Genomic DNA, 19,479 nt, shown 5'->3' on the forward strand with positions numbered 1-19,479 from the left:
TATTCATCTGGAACATAATTTAAAAAACCTGAAGCAACAGGAATTTTTCAACATTCTTTACTTTGTTTTTATAAGGAAGGGATAAGTGGCCTGTAAGTAAATATCAGGGCCTTATCCAAAAAAGAAGTTTTCAAGATATGTCATTTCTTGTTGAATCGGGTCAATGCAATTTCTATTTAAAAATTGAAATCATAAACCTTCATATTTCTATAGTTTTTTTGCCACGTACAAAGAGCTTTTACACATATGATCTGAAATTCTACAGTGAGAAGTGAGGTTATATTAATGACCTTGAAGCACCGTGAGTGCCTTTTGAATTATTAAAGCAAGGTGGAATTTTGTTCTGGGTAAATTAGTGTTAAGTGCGTTATTTAAAATAATCCTTCCATATGTGATATTAGTGGGTAAAAATTCTCACCTAACGAAAATGTTCCAATAACTAAAGGACTTAATTTTCCCAGCCATTTTGATTATTGAATTGCTATTCTGATGTCCTTATGATAGGCAGACACTGTTGCTAAGACAAAGTGTCTAAATCTTTTCTTCTTCAATATGTATCAAAACCCTTAAATTATATTCTAGAAACTTATCCTAAGAAAATAATTGGACAAGAGTATGAAGATGTTTTGTAAGGATATTCAGTGCTACATTATCTTATTATTTTCAATATTAGGGAACAACATCAATGTCTAATAAAATGGAAATGGGCTCAAAGATACTATATAGCAATGAAATGGAATTCTATACAGTCAATAAAATAGAGATGTGGAAGACAATTTAATGACATCTGAATATGCTAATGCTATTTTGTTTAGTGAAAGATTTAGGCCTCAGGGGTATGGTAAAATCACAATTGTGTTTTAAAGTTATATATCTGTAAGTTCGTGTGTACTAGCAAGAATATTGCTGAGAAATGGACACCTTTGGCTTGCTGCCTCGAAAAGTCTGTTTGCATGAGCTGATGAGAGATATGATATGCATGAGATCGTTATGTTTTGGACTGAAGGGAGGTTGGGGATGGAGAGACCCATGAAGATGAGAAGATGGGGATAATTTCAATAACATAGACTCTGTTCTAAAACCCAGCCAGAGAGTCTGATTTTGAGACTCAACTGAGAAAGAGTTTAAGGAGAGAAGCTGAAGGCTGTGTTGGTAAAAACCGCCAGCCTCTGGGCACCCATGATGCCTCTTCAAGACCCAGGTAACAAAGCTTCAGAGATCTGGGGGAAAGTCCACCTTGTCCCCAACCTCCAACTCAGCTCCGGGTGTCACCAGCAGAGGGGCCATCGCAGGGAGAGCAGTCACACAGGTGGAGATGAGGCTGCAGCAGAAGAGAGGTGAGTCCCCAAGCATATAAGATACACCATCACCCAGGACCCCTGGAAAATACTACGAAATGCCCTGAGGGGGAGCTGAAGTTCAGGGCGAGCAGGTGGGGGCTGGGATTTGTCATAGTTTGTGTCTTAATCTAATGCAGGATCTCAGCCTCAGCACTATTGACATTTGGGGCCAGATCATTCTTTGCTATTGGGGGCGGCCATCTGTGTATTGTAGGATGTTTAGTAGCATTCCTGACCTCTACTCACTAGATGCCAGTAGTCTCCCCTCCCCAAATGGTGACCAAAAATATTTCCAGATACTGTCAAACATCCCTGCAGGGGGTGGGGCAAAATCTGCCCAGGCAGAGAATCACTGATCTAATGGAACAACAACTGCAATCACAGATTGGTGAAAATTGCTTCATGAAAACAACTAACATTAGTTGAGTCTCTACAGTGCCCTGGGCCCTCTCCTAAGTGCTTCAGTTTTTAAACTTATGGCATGTTCACAACTCCATAAGGTGGGTTCTGTACTTCATTTTACAGATGAAGAGACTGAAAGCATAGAGGGGATAAGTAACTCTCCCAAGCTCACATGCTATGATACAGCAGAGCTGGACTAGGAACCCATGTATTCTGGCTTCTGAGACCTTCCAACAATATGTTAACAATTGCAGACTTTCTGTGTGACTACCATCTTTCTTTATTTGTGTGTGGCTTTTTGTTGTTGTTGTACTTTTCGAATATTTTCCAATACAAGAATTCACCCTAATAAAAATGATTAAGCAAGTAATTCAATAAGACCCAGTGCTGTAGGAGTCCTGACCTGAGCCGAGTTAATGGATATGAGCATATCCAGGCAAGGGCCCCAGTGGGTCTCCTGGTCCACAATCCCAAGAAAGGATCAAGATGGCCAATATGATTTAAAACTAAGACCGAAACACAACAGGATGAAAGAGAGACTTGACAGAGTACGTGCCCTTATGGTTTGCTGAGTTGTCCTCTTCTCTCTCCTCATCGCCCAGTGAGTGGGTTCCTGCCCAGTCTGAGCTCCTGGCCCACCACCTGCAGGCACCCGCCTTCAGCAGGCACTGAGCTCTCCGGTGGACGCTGGTGATGTTCCTGGATGGGAAGGCGGGCGGGGTGTGCGTGCCAGGGCGGGGGGGCCGAGGCTCCCCGGGAAACAGAGAGCTGAGGCCCACACGCTGGGGTTTGCATGCTGTGCGTGTGTCTGGCTGAGGCAGGCATTCAGGTAGCAATTCTCACCGAGGCTGGGGCTAGCAGCCAAGCGTTTAGCAGAGCTTGCCTGTCAGTCACTGCTGCCGCTCATCCCTTAATGGCACTTGCCTTGTCATTTGCCTGGTGTCGCTTTTATCTTAAGTGAATTTAACAATGGTGAAAGGTGCCAGTCTGAGGTCCCCAGAGAGGAGCTTTGCCGGAAGAGCAGTTAGAATGAAAGTTTCTCCCATCAAATTGCCTCCGCTGCCCCACCCCAGGGAGGGTGGGTAAGTCACCCCCTGGCTCCGGGGGTACCCCGGAGGCTCCGCTGAGCCAGCCCAGCTCTTCCCACAGCTCAGCAGGCATCCTTAAGGGAAGCCAGCTGCATGCAGCTCTGCAAAACAGGGAAACATCTTCCAATTGCTTTTGCCTTAATTTCTACACCCAGGAGTGTTTCAGGAGGAATTTAATCTATGTTTCTGGTTCATTTACGCTTAACTTGTCACAGGATTCTTTCCAAAGAGCCATTTGGTACCCAAGAGAACTTATGAGCTTTTAAAATATATATCCGTCTTTAAAAAAAAAAATTTTTTTTGAATTAGCCAGGTTCAAAGCAATGTCTAAGCTATGCATGAATATGAGATGGTTTTAAATTTCAAATCCGGTTATGTTTCTAAGAGTGGTTCTGGGAAGCAACCCATCTAGCAAATCAATGAATGACAGGTGAAAGCAGGTATCATTTTGCCCTTCCGGGGCCGGGAGTTGAAGTTGGGGTATGAAATGAGTGAGCAGGAGAGGGAGAAACAGAGGAAGCAAGAAGATGAAGGGAGGAAATTCCCTGGTGGTCCAGTGGTTAAGACTCCATGCTTCCACTGCAGGGGGCACAGGTTCAATCCCTGGTGGGGGAACCAAGATCTCACATGCTGCAAGGCGTGGCAAAAACAAACAAACAAACAAAGAGAGAGGTTGGAGGCACAATAATTCTAGCTACCTTATCCGACCTCTTACTATATACTAGGTTCTGCACTAAGCACTTGGTATATCAGTTCTTACAACAACCCAATGGCAACTTTGAAGTTACCAGGAAAGATGTTTTGCTGTTTCATAGATGAATAAACTGAAGTTTAGAAGTCAAGCAGATTATCCAGTTCACACAGATAGTTACTGAGGTAACCTGAACTGAATCCAGCTCCATCTGAATCCAAATTAGCAACATTGAAATGAGGAGGAAATATGGAGAATGTGGAGGAAAGGGGAGTTCCCCTCCCCTTTGCCACTGGCAATGGCGTGTGATACGGTCAGAGCCTCTTTTTCTCTTTCCATTCTTATTGCCTCAGAAAGCATTGTGGGATGGAGGATGAGCCTGGCTGATTTCTGTCCATCTCATTGTGCAGACTGTGCTGCCATGGAAAGAGCTTCCCTTCAGCTGCAATTATAGGGCACTGGCTCCTATTCACCCAGAAAGCTAAGCTTGAGGTAGAGATAGGAAGGGCTAAGTGTTCTGATCTTTGGGTAAAATCGGACTTTACTCCTGAAGAGAACTGGGGACAAATAATTTCCTAGGCACTGAGGTCAGTTATCTCTGGGGGAAATTGTATTTTTAAGACAAAATTCCTTTGTATGCTCCGGAGATCGAAAAAGAAGAAATGTGTGTGTGTGTATGTGTGTGTGTGTGTGTGTGTGTGTGTGTTGCCAGGATATCTGTGGAAGCCAAGAACAATTTCCAGCTCTACCAGGACCCTAGTTTGCTTATCCCAGTTTAACAGTACTTTGCTTGAAGCCTTCTGTCCCACTCCATTTAGTTCATGAAGTGCTGAGGACCTCTGATGGCAAGACTGTTGCACTTAATATTAAATACACCACAGTGAGGAAAAAACTATCACGTGCATTTATTTTGGTGGTTTTTATCCAGCATCATGGCCTTTTGTGCAATTTGCATAAGATGATCCTAGATCTCTCCTAGGATAAAGGCACTCATAGGCTCCCTGGTACTTCTTTTTTCATCTAGTGTTTAAATATGCACTGCACTTACTTTTATCTCAAGAAGGACGTTTTACTAAATTAGTGAATGTAGAACTCCCAAAAGAGATCGTGGAAAGTGCTAATATAGAGTGAGTAAGGATTTGACCACAGCCCTGCCACTCTAGGGAAAAGCAGTTTGTAGGTTCATGCTTGAAGAAAGGGAAATTTGAGGGGATGGGAAAATGTGAAATGGAGTCAAGACAGGGGCTTTCCCTGGATCCCCAAGGCTCATAAATTATTTTTGGATGCAAAGGCATGGAAGATGACATACCTCTATCCTCCAGGAGCTGATGTTGGCAATAGATGTTACCAAGGACTGAAGAGCTCTAAGGAGAGGGAAAGATGTCAGTTTCAAGAGGCAGCAGCTATCTGAAACAACCCGAGATAGATGAGTTTTGATCAATCTCCCTCTACTATTAGCTACTCTGGCATCCACGGTCTACCCCACACAAGGCCGCATTTTACCAACACTGGGCTTGCATTGCCTTTTCCTGTTTCATGTGGGCTTGTGTTTCCACTCATCAACCTCCACTCAAAAACCTCTGAAGGTTTCCCCTTACCTGCACCATGAGCTCCAAACTTGTTCCCCCAGTCTCCAAGTTCTTTTTCACTTTTACTCTCAACATTTCCTCAACAATGCGTGCAAACACTCCATTCTATTAAAGCTGATACATTTGTCACGTAGGATGATCCACTGCTCCAGTTTGCCCAGGAGAGAAGGGATTCCCAGGATTTTCGGTGCTAGAACCAGGAAAGTCCTGGGCAAACTGGAATAAGTAGGTTATCATCTCTAAGTCACTCTTGGATGAACAAATTTTGAGTTGTTCTGCTTCCATACCTCTCATACTTCTCTTCTTGTTTGGAACGTCATCTTTTTCTCTCTACCTATTAGAAATTTATTCATCTGCCAAGATCCATCTCAAATTTTAGCCTCTGGTTGAATCTTTCCCAGATTCCCCTCAGTGGCAAACCATTTCTCTTTTCTTTGAATCCCCGTAACTCTGGTTACCTGGGTGATTCAAAAGAAAGCAGTAGAGTAGAGTGGTTGGGAGCACGGATTAACAAGGTAAGTAGGTATGCGTTCTAAGTCTGATGTGACAGCTGCTAATTGAATGCAGTTAACCTGTTTCTGCCTCAGTTTTCTCATGGTGTGTGTGTGTGTGAAATTATAATACCTAGCTCTTTGGGAGGTTGTGAAGTTTCAATGAAATAATATATGTAGCACCTGTGTCATAGGTGGTATATTGATATATGTTTAATGAACCTTACTACTCTTTGGTTCCTTCACTCAATGAGTATTTGTTGAGTGCCTTCTATGTGTCTCGCTCTGTTCCATGAAATGGACAATATCCCTGCCCTAAGGAGCTTAGATGCTAGCTGGGGAGGAAGGGAGAACATAAAATAAACTACAAACTGTGGCCAATGGTGAAAAATGCCAGAAAAATAAGGCAGTGGAGGGAGATAGTGAGTGCTTTGTTATCAGGATGATAGGAGAGTCTCAAGCAAAGACCTAACAAAGGTGAAGGGTTGACCCATACAGATATCTTAAGAAAAGAGATCTCCACATGGAAGTGACAGCAAGCAAGAACAAGGTACTGAGAAGGTCCTCTTGGTGTTTTGGGGAAAATATGGCTGAGCAGAAGGAAAGAGGAGAGCAGTAGGAAATGAGGTCAGAGAGGTAATGAGGGAGGCACAGACCATGGAGAACCACGTTGATGACTGAAGGCTTCCGGCTTTTATCCTGAATATGAAGGGATGACATTGAACTGTTTTGATCAGAGGAGTGACACTTCCTGACTTCATAAGTGACTCATAAGTCACTTCAGTGACTTTTAAGAGTGACTCTTGCTGCTGGCTTGAGGATAAACTGTAGGCAGACAAAGACAGAACCTGGGAGACCTCCCAGGAGACTGTTGTGGCCGTAAACTGAGTGAGAGAGGAAGGTAACCTAGATAAGGGTGCAACAGGTGAAGGTTATGACAGTGGTTAGAGTCTGGCTATTTTGGGAAGTAGAGCCAATGCACTTGCCAATAGAGATTGGTTGGCCTCTATTCAGAAATGGCTCTCAGACTTTTGTCTAAAAAAGAATAGAGTTGCTGTCATCTGGAATGAGGAAGACCAGGAACACCAGGCTGGGAATGAAGACCAGGAGCTCAGCTTTGAACATGGTAAGTGTGTGGTACCTATTAAACATCCACGTGGGGATGCTGAGCTGTGTTAACCAGGCAAGTCTTCTTTTTTTAAACTTTGGACATGTTTTATTCTGCCACAAATTGTCAGGAGATATGAGAAATATTATTTTTGAATGAGACTCATAACTTCACAAATGCTAGCACTTTATTGACAATAGCCAAGTTTCTTAAGGTAGTGCACATGTATTAAGTAACCTTTTGAAAATCTAGAAGTTTTTATAAATTTTAAAGGGAAATTGTAGCAGATCCTACTTTACTTTTCAATATTCAGTGTAAAAATCTATGTGATATAAATATACATTTTGAGGACAAGATGGAGGACTGCACATGAACTGCTTTGCCTAAGTTGTCAGGCTCCTGCATCTGCACTAGATACCGTTATGTAAAAGACCATTGTTGGAAATGTTCCTGATAAACTGAAATAAAAGAGAAATTTTAAAACAGCTCGGTCTTTAAAAGCATTAATACGTGGTATAATTTTAAAGGGGGAAATGAAATATTCCTTTACTTCCAAATGGATTAAACAGAACATTCAAAATACTCTTCTTATTGAAAAATGAGTACACTAATTTGTTTTAAGGCTGGATACTGACACCATTTTCACAAAGAAGGCAAGTCTTCTTTTCTAATCTCTCTCATGGTGATTTGGAGTGGTTCAGGGGAGACTCTAAATTATTGGAGGGTAATTAGTGCCCCTTTCTTAAGTCTCCCTAGTAGTACCAGTTAACCAAAAGGTCAGATCCAGCATCTTGTACATTCTTCTGAACCTCCCCCAGTTCTTAGAACAATACTAGGTACAATAAATACCTGATTTGTGTCACATAGAGATGACAGAAACTGCAGAGCAGGAACTTTGAATTCTATGAACTCTTTTAAAACAGAACCCTCATGACTCCAAGTCCTTTCCATAAAAGAACTTGATTCTTCATGTGGAAGCCTTTTGAAAGCACCTAGCACATTCCACAATCCCAGTGAAACCTTAGTGAGCGTCCAGACAGGTGATGCTTTGTGGTGGAGACATTCGTTCTTCCAGGTTTCCCAGAAACAAGAGAATAAAAGGCAGAAGATGAATAGCCTTTGCCTCTGAAACAGCTGCTGCTGCTCTCGCATCTGCATGGCCAGTTGATTTAGAGATTTGTGAAGAGAGCCTCTGAACCCCTGGCTCCTGCCAAGTGAATTACCAGGAACATCCCATGGTAGGAATTATTGTTCTCTTCCAGGTGCTGCAGGATAAGTGCCCTGCAGCTGGAAGATGAAATACACTTGCTCCTAGAGGGACCTGCAGACACGACCTGGGCACGGCCCTGAAGATTAAGGTCATCTTGCTCTGGATGGTGACTTGGAGCTAAGTCAACAGCACTCATCAAAGACTGATTCCCGAGGGAGGTGTCTGGGATTGCTGTTATAGAAAGACCCTGATAATAATGCCAGCTCTCCATTTTTTCTGACAAAATGTCTAGAGGTAGAGGTGGGCACCATGGCACAAGTTGATACAAACATTGCATAACCCAGAAACGGAAACCATTTCCCCCAGATGGTGAACGATGTTGAGACCTTTCTGCCCTATTCAGGCTGCCCTTGGCAGATATGTCAGATACCACCTCATTTGCCATGGGCCAGTTTCCTCCTTCCCTTCCAAAATAAAATGTTCTATAACAAGATTTCAATGATCACACAAATTTGGAGAAGTCTGGGTCATTTTGAAATAGGTTTCTTTGCACAGGCTTTCTCAGAATTCTCAATATGCTAATATGCATCGAAATTTTCCAAAGGGGAAGAATGCATGCAGCAGTACTTGAGCACAAAGACCTGTTCTCCTGAAGCACCTACTATGTCAAGTGTTGTTCTCATCTCTCTTAGAGAAATGCTTCCTTAGGCTAACATTTAAATGGTTCACATTCTCTGAGACCAAATGGTGCTTGGGGAAGAAGCCTGGGAAGATGCTGAGGATTCATTTTAAAAGTGCCACCAGGAGATTTTAAAAGAAAGGTAAAAGGAGGGAGAAGTAATCAGCCCAGGGACAGGAGCGGGAAGTTGATCCTCCTGCCTCGGTGATTTCTGGCGGAAGGACCCGACAGGCTTCGTCTGCCGAAGCTGAGCAGGGCATTTGCTCTAAGATGTGATGGGCTATCTAGTGTTAATGGGAGAAAAAAAAAACTGAATGAAGACCAAAGAATCCCACTCAAGGCTACTTTTAAGGGAGGAGGGCTTATCAGAATTTAACTACATAAAAGGCTTCACTTAAAACACAATCCTCAGAGAATCTTTGCTGCAAAACTTTTTGTAGATAAGAACAACTTTAATGAAACCTCAGGGTAAAGGGTAAACCCTTTCATGCAATCAGAAAATCAGAGAAGTTGATAGGAAGTATAGGGGATTTCAATCTAACCTCCTACTCTATCCATCAGTTCCCTCTACAATATTCAGAAGAGCCATCCTGTTGCTGTTTGAACACCTCCACTGATGAGGGTCTCACCACTTTTTAAGGCAGCTTATTCCATTGTCAACCAGCTCTAATCGTCTGGGTCCAGGACCGTAAACTCCACTCCTTAATGAGTAACATGATCAGAAGTTTCCAGCATTCTCAGAACTTGCTGGTTTGTGAATACTGCGCACTAGGCTCTGCCAGTAAGTTACACAGACTCTAAAATAAGTGACAGTAATGCAGATACACTGAGATTCTAGAACAATGAACAGAAAGAAACACACAAAGCAGCCAAATTTAGTCTTTATGTTTTACTCTTTGGGAAAAAAGCAGTTCTATGGATGTACCTTTTTGGTGAAAGAGGAAGAAGTTTGTTTTGCAGAAAAAAGTGAGATGATACAGTGAGAGTGTTTGGGGAACTCAAGTGTGTCATACACATCAGTGTCAGGTGTCATAGTCACGGGCTAACAGTGGGAGATCTAGCGAGACGGTGAGTAGAATGGGGAGAAAGGATCAGATTGCTAAGGGGCCAGTAGGAGCAGAAGGAAATCAGTGGAAGAAGGGAGGGGATGAAAGATCCAAGTGGGAAGAAAATGGGTCGGTGAGAGAGTAAGTGTCCTTCTGGAAAATCAGATGCTGCCTATGAAATATGCCACCTCAGTCACCACAAACCTTCAATCCCCTTGCCTAACTCAGAAACTCACTCTTAACCTCTTTTCCCCCATGTCCCACCTCCCCTCCCAATCAAGTTGTGCACCCCATCTCTTCAGCACAAGGAAACTCTAGGGTGTGTTCCCACCTAGTAGGCTCTCACTGTTTTTAATTAAAAAGAAATAAGAGCCTTCTAACAGGTAAAGCAATGTGAGGCTAACCCTTCTCTGTGAGTGTCTCACTGCGTCAATGGGCACCATTTACCCAATGGAGGGAAGATGTACTTTTGGACAAATGAGCCATTAAGACTAAGTTTCTGGATCAATCAGAAATGAACTAAAAGGGAGGAATGTCCTTTGCTGGAAAGACTGTCTGCCTTCAGCCTCTGAATAGACAGCTGCCTCCCTCAAGATGGGTCCTTCCCTGCTGCACTCTCATCCATCTGTTGCTGGGCTCCCCAGTGAGGCCACCAGTCACAGCAAACATCACAGGGCTCCAGCTCGCCCTCAGCTGGGGAGGTCCTGAATCTCCACACACTCCAGGACTCCTGAGGGCTTTTTTTTTTTTTTTTTTACTTGTTTTTTTTTTTTTTTCTTTTCTGATTCTTTTTTTTTAAAACATCTTTATTGGCGTATAATTGCTTTACAATGGTGTGTTAGTTTCTGCTTTATAACAAAGTGAATCAGTTATACATATACATATGTTCCCATATCTCTTCCCTCTTGCATCTCCCTCCCTCCCACCCTCCCTATCCCACCACTCTAGGTGGTCACAAGGCACCGAACTGATCTCTGAGGGCTCTTAAAATGAGGTGATGAGGGCAGTCCTGAGAGCAGCAGCTGGGTGAGGGTGTGTGTGTGTGTGTGTGTGTGCATGTGTGTGTAGGAGGGATCCAGTGAATGTGTGTGCGTGTGTATGTACGCACATCTGTAAGTGCCTGTGCACGTGGCAGAGAGAGTTTAAGCTGTGGCTCTATACACCTCAGCTGCCTACACCTGGAAACCAGGAGCTTGTCTGACCCTGAGTTGGGGTGTAGCTTGATTGCAGTATTCAGAGCACACTGTGGATTTGCAGTGACTGGAAGGTCTGCAGGCCTTCCGGAGCCTTTTTTTTTTTTTAAACATCTGTACTGGAGTATAACTGCTTTACAATGCTGTGTTAGTTTCTGCTGTATAACAAAGTGAATCGGCTATACATATACATATGTCCCCATATCTCCTCCCTCTTGCATCTCCCTCCCTCCCACCCTCCCTATCCCACCCCTCTAGCTGGTCACAGAGCACTGAGCTGATCTCCCTGTGCTATGCGGCTTCTTCCCACTAGCTATCTAGTTTACATTTGGTAGTGTATATATGTCCATGCCACTCTCTCACTTCGTCCCAGCTTACCCTTCCCCCTCCCCGTGTCCTCAACGGCCTTTGACACCTTCTATCTCCAACCATGTCCCCTGAACCCAGCGCTCCTCACACCCAGCCAAGCCCTGTGTCATTTCCTCCTTGGAGCAGCTTTCTTTAACTCCTAGGCCCATGAGCCTTGCCTGCTCCTGCCCTTCTCCCTGCAGTTGGCCTCTCTGATTCATTGCCTGCCCACCTGATGGTACATGTCCCTCCTAGGCATCTCAACATCTGATGTCTACTTTCGTGTGTAGCCCAACATGTGGGACCCGCGGTTAACTGTAAAATACAGTTCAAGGGCATTACGGTTGCGTGTTTTATGAAATACTCTCTAGGGGGACAAAAGCACGGGTGGGTGAGCAAGCAGTTTCCTCCACACTAGAATCCTTCCAAGCCTTCTCTTTTGTAATTGGAAACTTGTCCCCTTTTTAATCATCAGGCCACTTCCTCCAGGCTCCTCAAAACCCTGGACTCAGGCTCTTTCCAACCATCCTGGGTCTGAGACTCCATATATGCTCATGAGACAATGGGTGCTTAAACTTAGAATTCAGAGGTCACCTGACTATTTTTGGCCACCTGAAAGCTCCCACATGGGCATTTACCTGAAACTGGTGCTGTTTTCACCTGTCTTCACATGATTAAGTGGGTATCATTTCAGGTATCTGAGTGAGGTGGTAACTGTTGGTTTGAGACTAAGGCCATAGCGAGGTGTTCTAATTCTTCAGAAGGGCTAAGTATTGCTAATTCATGCATCCAACACTCACACGCTAGGGCAGAGTGTGATGTGAAATGGGCATGAGCTTTGGAATTAGACCTGGTTGTCTATCTGGATTTTGCTACATACAGTCTTCATCTCTCTGAACTTCATATATAAAGTTAATTATTGTGAGAATTAAATGCAATAATATGTATAAAGCACCCAGTACACTACTTACCTATAACAGGTGCTCAATTATGACAATATTTAGTTATTATTTCTGAGCACCCCAAGACCTGAGGTGCAGGGTTAGATGTTGTGACCTCTATAAAGATTTATCCCATGTTTGAGTCCAGAAGCCACGTTCTCAATGGCCGTGTCAGTGGTTCTCAGCCCTGGCTAACTCCACAATCACCTAAGAGCCTTTTGTCAAATGACAGGTTTCTTACACTATTTTAAAAGATTCTGATTTAGTGGATTTAGGGTGGGATTTGGAAATCTGTATCTTGTAAAAGCTGCACAGATGAGCCTAATGATTAAGCAGAGATTGAAAGAGCTGCTTATAGAGACAGGTGTATTTTACCACTAAATCAGTAATTCTTAATGACGTGGTAATAACGAAGTCACTCATGCAATAGTTGATTAGGTGGAGGAGAATTATTGTTTCCCAAAATAAGCATGCTAACATTCTCCTTCAGCCAACCAGAGTATAACAGAGTGGGGGTAGAGGATGTGTGTGTATTATTGACAAATTTCCAGGTAATTCTTCCCACTTCTACTGAGAACCACTCCACAAAGGCTGTCTTGGAGCTTGCTCCCAAGTGGGACGCCAGCATCCCCATCTCTGGCACCATCCACGTGTCTTGTGGCTGCGGTTCTGGACACAATTTAAGACAATGACAAAAGCATCTTCCAGAAAGCAATTTGGTGTTGGGTGAGGAAACCGCTCAGGACTTCCCTAGGCACTGATGTAAACTAACCCACAAGGGAGGACTTGTCCCAGAAGCAGATTCATGAGATGTTGCAAGTCGGTGACCAATCAGAACAAGGGGGGTGGTGAAAGGTGTTTGTCATTTTTCAATTCCCTGGCACTAAAACTGTTGATGAGTCCCCAAGTCCTGGAGATCAGCTGGCCCAAGGAGTGAGAAGTTAGGCAAGTGAGTCATCTCATGTTGAAATCAGGGAGTTGGTGAGTCAGAGTGTCCCTTGGGAGCACCTGACCGAGAGTGAATTACTCAAGGGTCAGAAGGCAGGCACAGCCTCTCCTCTGTGATGCCCTGCTGGGCGGCACAGCCTCCTGCTCCTGGTAGCAGCTCTCAGGGTCTGAGGGGGACTTGTGAGCTGGAAACAGGTGCCAGCCAGAGGTGTGTTTACCAGGAGAAGAAGAGGGAAGGGAAAAAGAGAGGCGGGGAATTGAAGACAGGAGCACATTCTGACTTGAGCAAGTAGCAAAGTGTGCAGATCTTTGGGAAACTCAAAAGTCTAAACTTAGGGTTGACTATAGAAGCCATATTTATATGAAAAGATGCTCCATGAGAATTTCAGCCACAAGAGGGCAAGAACTTCTCTTTTTCAAGCCTTTGATTCCCACCAAAACGACCCATCCTGTTCAATTCGGATATAGAAACAGAGTATACAGGTAGCATGTTATGGGAAGTGTTAGGTTCTCTGTTGGGGAAGAGAAAACAAAGTGGAAGAAGCCAATACTTAACAGATGCTTGCTGTCTGTCTAGCACTTTAATGCTGCGGTTCCCAAACATTGTTGCACATTAGAATCACCTGCGGAGTGTTAAAAACTCTCAATGCCCGGAACTAATTAATTCACAAAGTCTGGATGTGGGAGCCAGGCATTGGTGTTTTTAAAAGATTCCCAGATGATTCCACTGTGCAGCAAATTTTGGGAACAACTATTTTCACACAGTATTCCTTTAATCTAAAAAATAATCCTGTGAAATAGGCATAATAAAATTTAAAAGTCCTATTTTACAGATGAAGAAACTTTGATTGCAAGAGGATAATCATTTGTCTAGGGCTGAGTAACAATTAAGAAACTGCCCCTGGATTTAAGTACAGCACTGTCTGATCCAAAGGCCATGCTCTCCCCACAGTGTCTGGTACGATACTTAGCACACTGGAGATTGCCCGTAGTTAGACTTGATTTATATGAAGCATAATCATATCACTTAAGAGTATTAGCTTTTGTGAGATGTCCCTCAACTCACTGAAGAAAGAACAAGAAGACATAAACCAAAAACTCTAGGGGTAAGAATTTAGGCTTTGACACTTGAATGCCTTTCCTGAAAGAGATTGTTCAAGCCTATTTAAGTAAAGAATCCAAGGATCGTCTCTGCCTCTGCTTCTTATAGGAACAAGTGCAATTTTGCATGAAATGAAGGAATCACACTTTTGGGAATCAAAATATTCCAGGAAAGATGATAAATCAGAATTTAAGGAGTACCTGCTCCAACGTGGGCTGTTCTGGCGATAAGGAAGTTTTCCCACTGATGCTCAGAGGGAAACAAATCACTCCACTGGTTTCATTCTGTGTGGCCGCAGGTCGGTTGTAGGACACTCAACACTCACCAAACCTTCACTTACACCTTATCAGAGATGAAGGACAATTCCTCATTCCTTATTTATTGTTCTTCAAGGATAATGATCATTAAAGCCGAAAGGACTGAGTTAGTTGAGGAGATGGCAAGGAGAACACCTCAGCTGTTTACAGGGGTCCCAGTGACTAGGTCCAGATGAAAGGACTTTGTTCCCAGTTTGGTGGAAAATACACAGCTTTCAGGTAGGACTGTATAGAACCAAGATCTTCGAGAAACCATATCACATACGAGGCAGAAAAGAATAAAATCCAGTTCAAGTTCTCAGGAAGGGGGAAAAGGATGGAATCTGGCACACTGATGAAATAGATGTGTACTGTTTAGGAAAATTCTCAGAGAATTAACAAATGATTAGTATTTATAAAAGAAAGGAGTAGTCTTGGAGATTAGCATGGATTCACTATGAACAATTTATACATCCTGAATGCATGTCCTTATTTTGCTATGATTATTAGACTGATGCCATATGTCTATTTCATCAAGACATTCCACAATTTTTAAAATGGTATCCTTGTGAACAAGATAAATATACATGAATTTATTGAAAAACTCTAAAAAAATTCCTGGATTGACATTAACAATGGAGGAAAGTTTCTAATAATAATTATAGTATTAATAGTAACCAATAGGTGTTTATTGACTTAGTGCTTTACATGTGTTTTCACTTTTATTAACGTACATGAAGTCTCTAGTGCTGGACTTAGTCCATCTTGCTAAATATCTTCGGCATTGATTTGGATGAATACCAAGCAAACATCTATGGGTGGCAGAATACTGGGAGGAAAAGCCCTATGTTGGATTATTTAAATCAGAGATATCGTGAAAAGTTCAAGTGATTTTCAAACTTTTCTAAAAGTATCAGAAAATTTTCCCCAGAAAAATCTTTGGAAGACAGAGATGTGTATGAACATATCAAAGGAGGGTTGCTTGGATTCGAAGGTTTTGGAAGGCCCTGTTCAGTCTCCCCTTTGCAGTAGGTAACCCTTCACTTTGCCTTCTCTTGGGTGCTGGGCTGTGCAGGCGGTAGAGACAGAGGAAGTATCTGGTGAATTCCAGGGTTCTTTGGAGTCCAGTCTAAAAAAAGATCCCTGAACTAGTATAACTTCCAAGCCAATATCCAAAACTAAGATTGGTGATATGTGAAGCACAGCAATGCTGTTCCCAGGTCTGCAACTTACTTCAAGACACTTCAGCACGTACAGAGTAGATTCATGGGTGTTAAGTAGGGTAAGTATCAAATGAGTCTCACCTGGGAGCAATGTCTGTATTAAGGGCCCACATCCATGGGAATGTGAGTGAGCATTACAGAATGTGAGCCTTACAGAAGGAGGTTTGTAGATATCAATGCCTGCCCTCAGGGAACAGATGATCTAAAACACAGATAGGAAGAAAGGTGTGGTGGGAGACACAGACGCCCTTCTAGCCAGCCAGTAGACACAGCCACAGTCAGACTCGGATTACCCCGGGTTCAGATGCAAGGTTGGGTGTGGGAGGGATCTATATCACCCAGTGGCAGGTGTCACGCACGTCTGTGTTTTCGCCCACACATGCAAAAAGGAAAGCAACAAGAACGTTCAAGTTTCTAAGCAATCGGAAGTGTCTTTTATTTAAAAAGTTCTTCTTTAGAAATAGGAGAAACAAATAAGCCTGGCTCCTTCCACAAGCAGAAGTCATGAGAGTGCCCACCCTGGCTAAAGGCTGCCCCTTGAGGTACAAATGGCTTTGCAGTGGGCTTTTCTTTCTCCAGCACTCACATGCAGGAAAAGGAATCAGAGTCAGCCTTGAGTTCACCCCTCTACGGACTCCCTGTAGAAATCTTGCACCCCAATCCTGGAGCTGTAGGTGGGACCCAGCACTGAGAGCCAAAGGTAATGGGAGCAGAGAAGCAGCGGTCGGTGACAGACTCCAGGACCCAGAGGTGGGCTCTTGTTCCAGTGTGCTAGATAGTGGGGCAGCTACTGCTTGAGTCATACGAGGGTGGGATGAAAAGGTCAGCAGCCTGGGCTTCCCTGGTGGCGCAGTGGTTGAGAATCTGCCTACCAATGCAGGGGACACGGGTTTCAGCCCTGGTCTGGGAAGATCCCACATGCCGCGGAGCGACTAAGCCCGTGAGCCACAATTGCTGAGCCTGCGCATCTGGAGCCTGTGCTCCGCAACAAGAGAGGCCGCGACAGTGAGGCCCGCGCACCGCGATGAAGAGGGGTCCCCAGTTGCCGGAACTAGAGAAAGCCCTCGCACAGAAACGAAGGCCCAACACAGCCATAAATAAATAAATAAATAAAATTTAAAAGGTCAGCAGCCTGGTGGGCAGGTGAGAGTGTCCCAGGCTGCCCTGTGTTTTATTTATTTTTAAGATATCTGTATTTAATTTTTTTTTATTGAGGTATAGTTAATTTACAATATTATGTTGGTTTCAGGCATACAACACAGTGATTCAATGTTTTTATAGCTTATACTCCATTTAAATTTATAAAATATTGGCTATATTCCCTGCGCTGTGCAATATATCCTTGCAGCTTATTGATTTTATAAATAGTAGTTTGTACCTCTTAATCCCCTACCCACATCTTGCCCCTCCCCACTTCCTTCTCCCCACTGGTAACCACTAGTTTGTTCTCTGTATCTGTGAGTCTGTTTCTGTTTTGTTATATTCATTTATTTGTTTTATTTTTTAGATTCCACATATAAGTGATAACATACAGTGTTTGCCTCTCTGTCTGACTTACCTCACTAAGCATAATACCCTCCAGGTCCATCCATGTTGTTGCAGATGGTGAAATTTCCTTCTTTTTTATGGCTGAGTAGTATTCCATTGTATATGTATATATTCCACATCTTCTTTATCCATTCGGCTGTTGATGGATGCCTTGTGTTTTAATATACTCTATGTTGGGATTTCTCCCTGACTAGATGGTGAGCTCTTCAAATATAAGGAGGTGCTGTCCACCCACTAATCTGTCCCTAACTCCCCAAACAGGCTCTTAAAATACCTGGAGATACTTTGGCACAGTTTTTCTCAGAGTTCTGTGGTCTTCCAAGTACCTCCTCTGGCGTTTGATATAAATACAGAATCCTGGGATGCACCCCATGACTACTAAATCAGAATCCGTAGAAGAGGGTCAGAACTTGAATGCTTTAGAAGCTTTGCAGATGATACATATATATAAATGTTTGTGAACTGCTGACCTAGAGCAAGATTTAAAAATCACAGTTGCTTAATGTTGGATTCTGAAGCCAGGCTGCCTGAGTTTTAAATCCCAGCTCTGCCCCTTACTCACTTTAAGACCTTGGGCAGGCTACCAAACCTTTTGTGCCTTGATTTCCCCATCTGTAAAGTGGGGTTAACCATAATCTCTACCTCATAGAGTTGTTGTGAGCATAAGTGAATTTGCACAGATAAATCCCCTAGAACAGCGTCTGGCATGCAGTAAGCAGTCATAAATGTAAGCAATTTTTGTCTGGTTTTACTCAGTTTATAGAGGAGGAGACAGCTCAGTGATAACTGGAGTCCAGGACCTGTGCTCTCACTACAGGGTATGTTCTGCTTCTATTCCTTCCCCTTTCTCTTCAAGGCAATTCAGTTCAGTCACCAAGAATGATCTGTACATGCTCTTTAAAAGCAGGTCCCCAGGGAAAACAAAAGAGTCTAAACATCATTTGGATACCCGATTCTGAGGGTCACCAGGGCATACTGGGTCAGAACCCAGACAGGAAGTCCCAGTCAGAGACTATGGAGTGAAAGTACTCCGTGGGAGCATCTTATACTTCTCTGTTACGGATGAGGAAACTGAGGCCCTGAGAGCTGCAGGGATATGTCTGCCATCCCAGGCTGTGCCTTCAACACACAGCTCCTGATTCCCAGTTCAGTGCTCTGGCCTCTTCCCGACCCCGGAAGGGATGCCGTGTGCAGGGTGAAGCCTGCCGAGTCAGACACTTGCAGATTTTTCCATGCCCAGGTCTGCTAGCCCAGCTTCCAGTAACCTGCCCATCAGCTCGCAGTCTAAAAGCCAAGGTTTGTGAGCAGCCTTGGACTAAACCAAATCGGAGTCATCAGATTTTGGTGGGGAGGACCCTCTGGGATTCCTCTAAATCATGTGGAGAAAAGCATTGAAGACGACCCCAGCCTTGTCCTGTTTACAGCTTCCTCCAAGTGAGGGGGGCATTTCATCCAGGGACAGCTCCTTATTGTTTGTAACAAGTTGCTGTGATATCAGATGTCTCTCTGGCTACCTGCCCTTTACGGGTTCCCAAGGAGAGTCTTGGCTACAGCTAAAGATTCCCATCAGGCACCTCTTCTCTTCGGGGCTGTCACTACTTTTCATCCCGTAAAGATCTGCCCTCTTGAGCGTACATCCTTCTCACAGCCCCTTCTTACCTCAGATGGGATTCGGGGTCCACGTTTCTGGCTGGGATGCAGAGAAAGGAGGATTGGTGAGGGCAAGCAGGAGAGAGAGAGCCTGGTGCCTGGAAACGACTCAGCATCTTGCCCTTGTTACTAATAATCCTCCCAAAAATCACTGAATGGTTTCTAAGCATTAAAGTTATCGTTTGCCATAAACCCCTTGTCTGTTTTCTGGAGAGTTTAATATATTGCAGGAAGTTCCACCCATAAAAGGTGATGGCTGTGCTCCTGTGAGTGAGCTGGGCGTCTGTAACTTATGACCTTCATAAATGCGAGTGGGTCTCGCGAGCAAGTCCATCAGTCTTTGGAGTAATTCTGCTTCGTAGTAAAATATTTTACTGTGCACACTCCTGTCAGCATTTGCCTCTGTGGTGTGGAGGCTTCCCGTTCTCACGGCCTCTTGCTCCTTAATCCTGTTCCATGGTCGATTATCTCACTTCCAGACTCCCGTTGGGGACCCAGAGACTCATCTTTGCTTTTTTTTAGGGCTGCAGCTCACTGGACTTGGAAAGTGGCAGCATGGATGTGGCATTATTTATCACTGTGACAT

Source organism: Balaenoptera acutorostrata, chromosome 1 (genome assembly GCF_949987535.1).
Source record: "Balaenoptera acutorostrata chromosome 1, mBalAcu1.1, whole genome shotgun sequence".
Classification (NCBI taxonomy): domain Eukaryota; kingdom Metazoa; phylum Chordata; class Mammalia; order Artiodactyla; family Balaenopteridae; genus Balaenoptera; species Balaenoptera acutorostrata.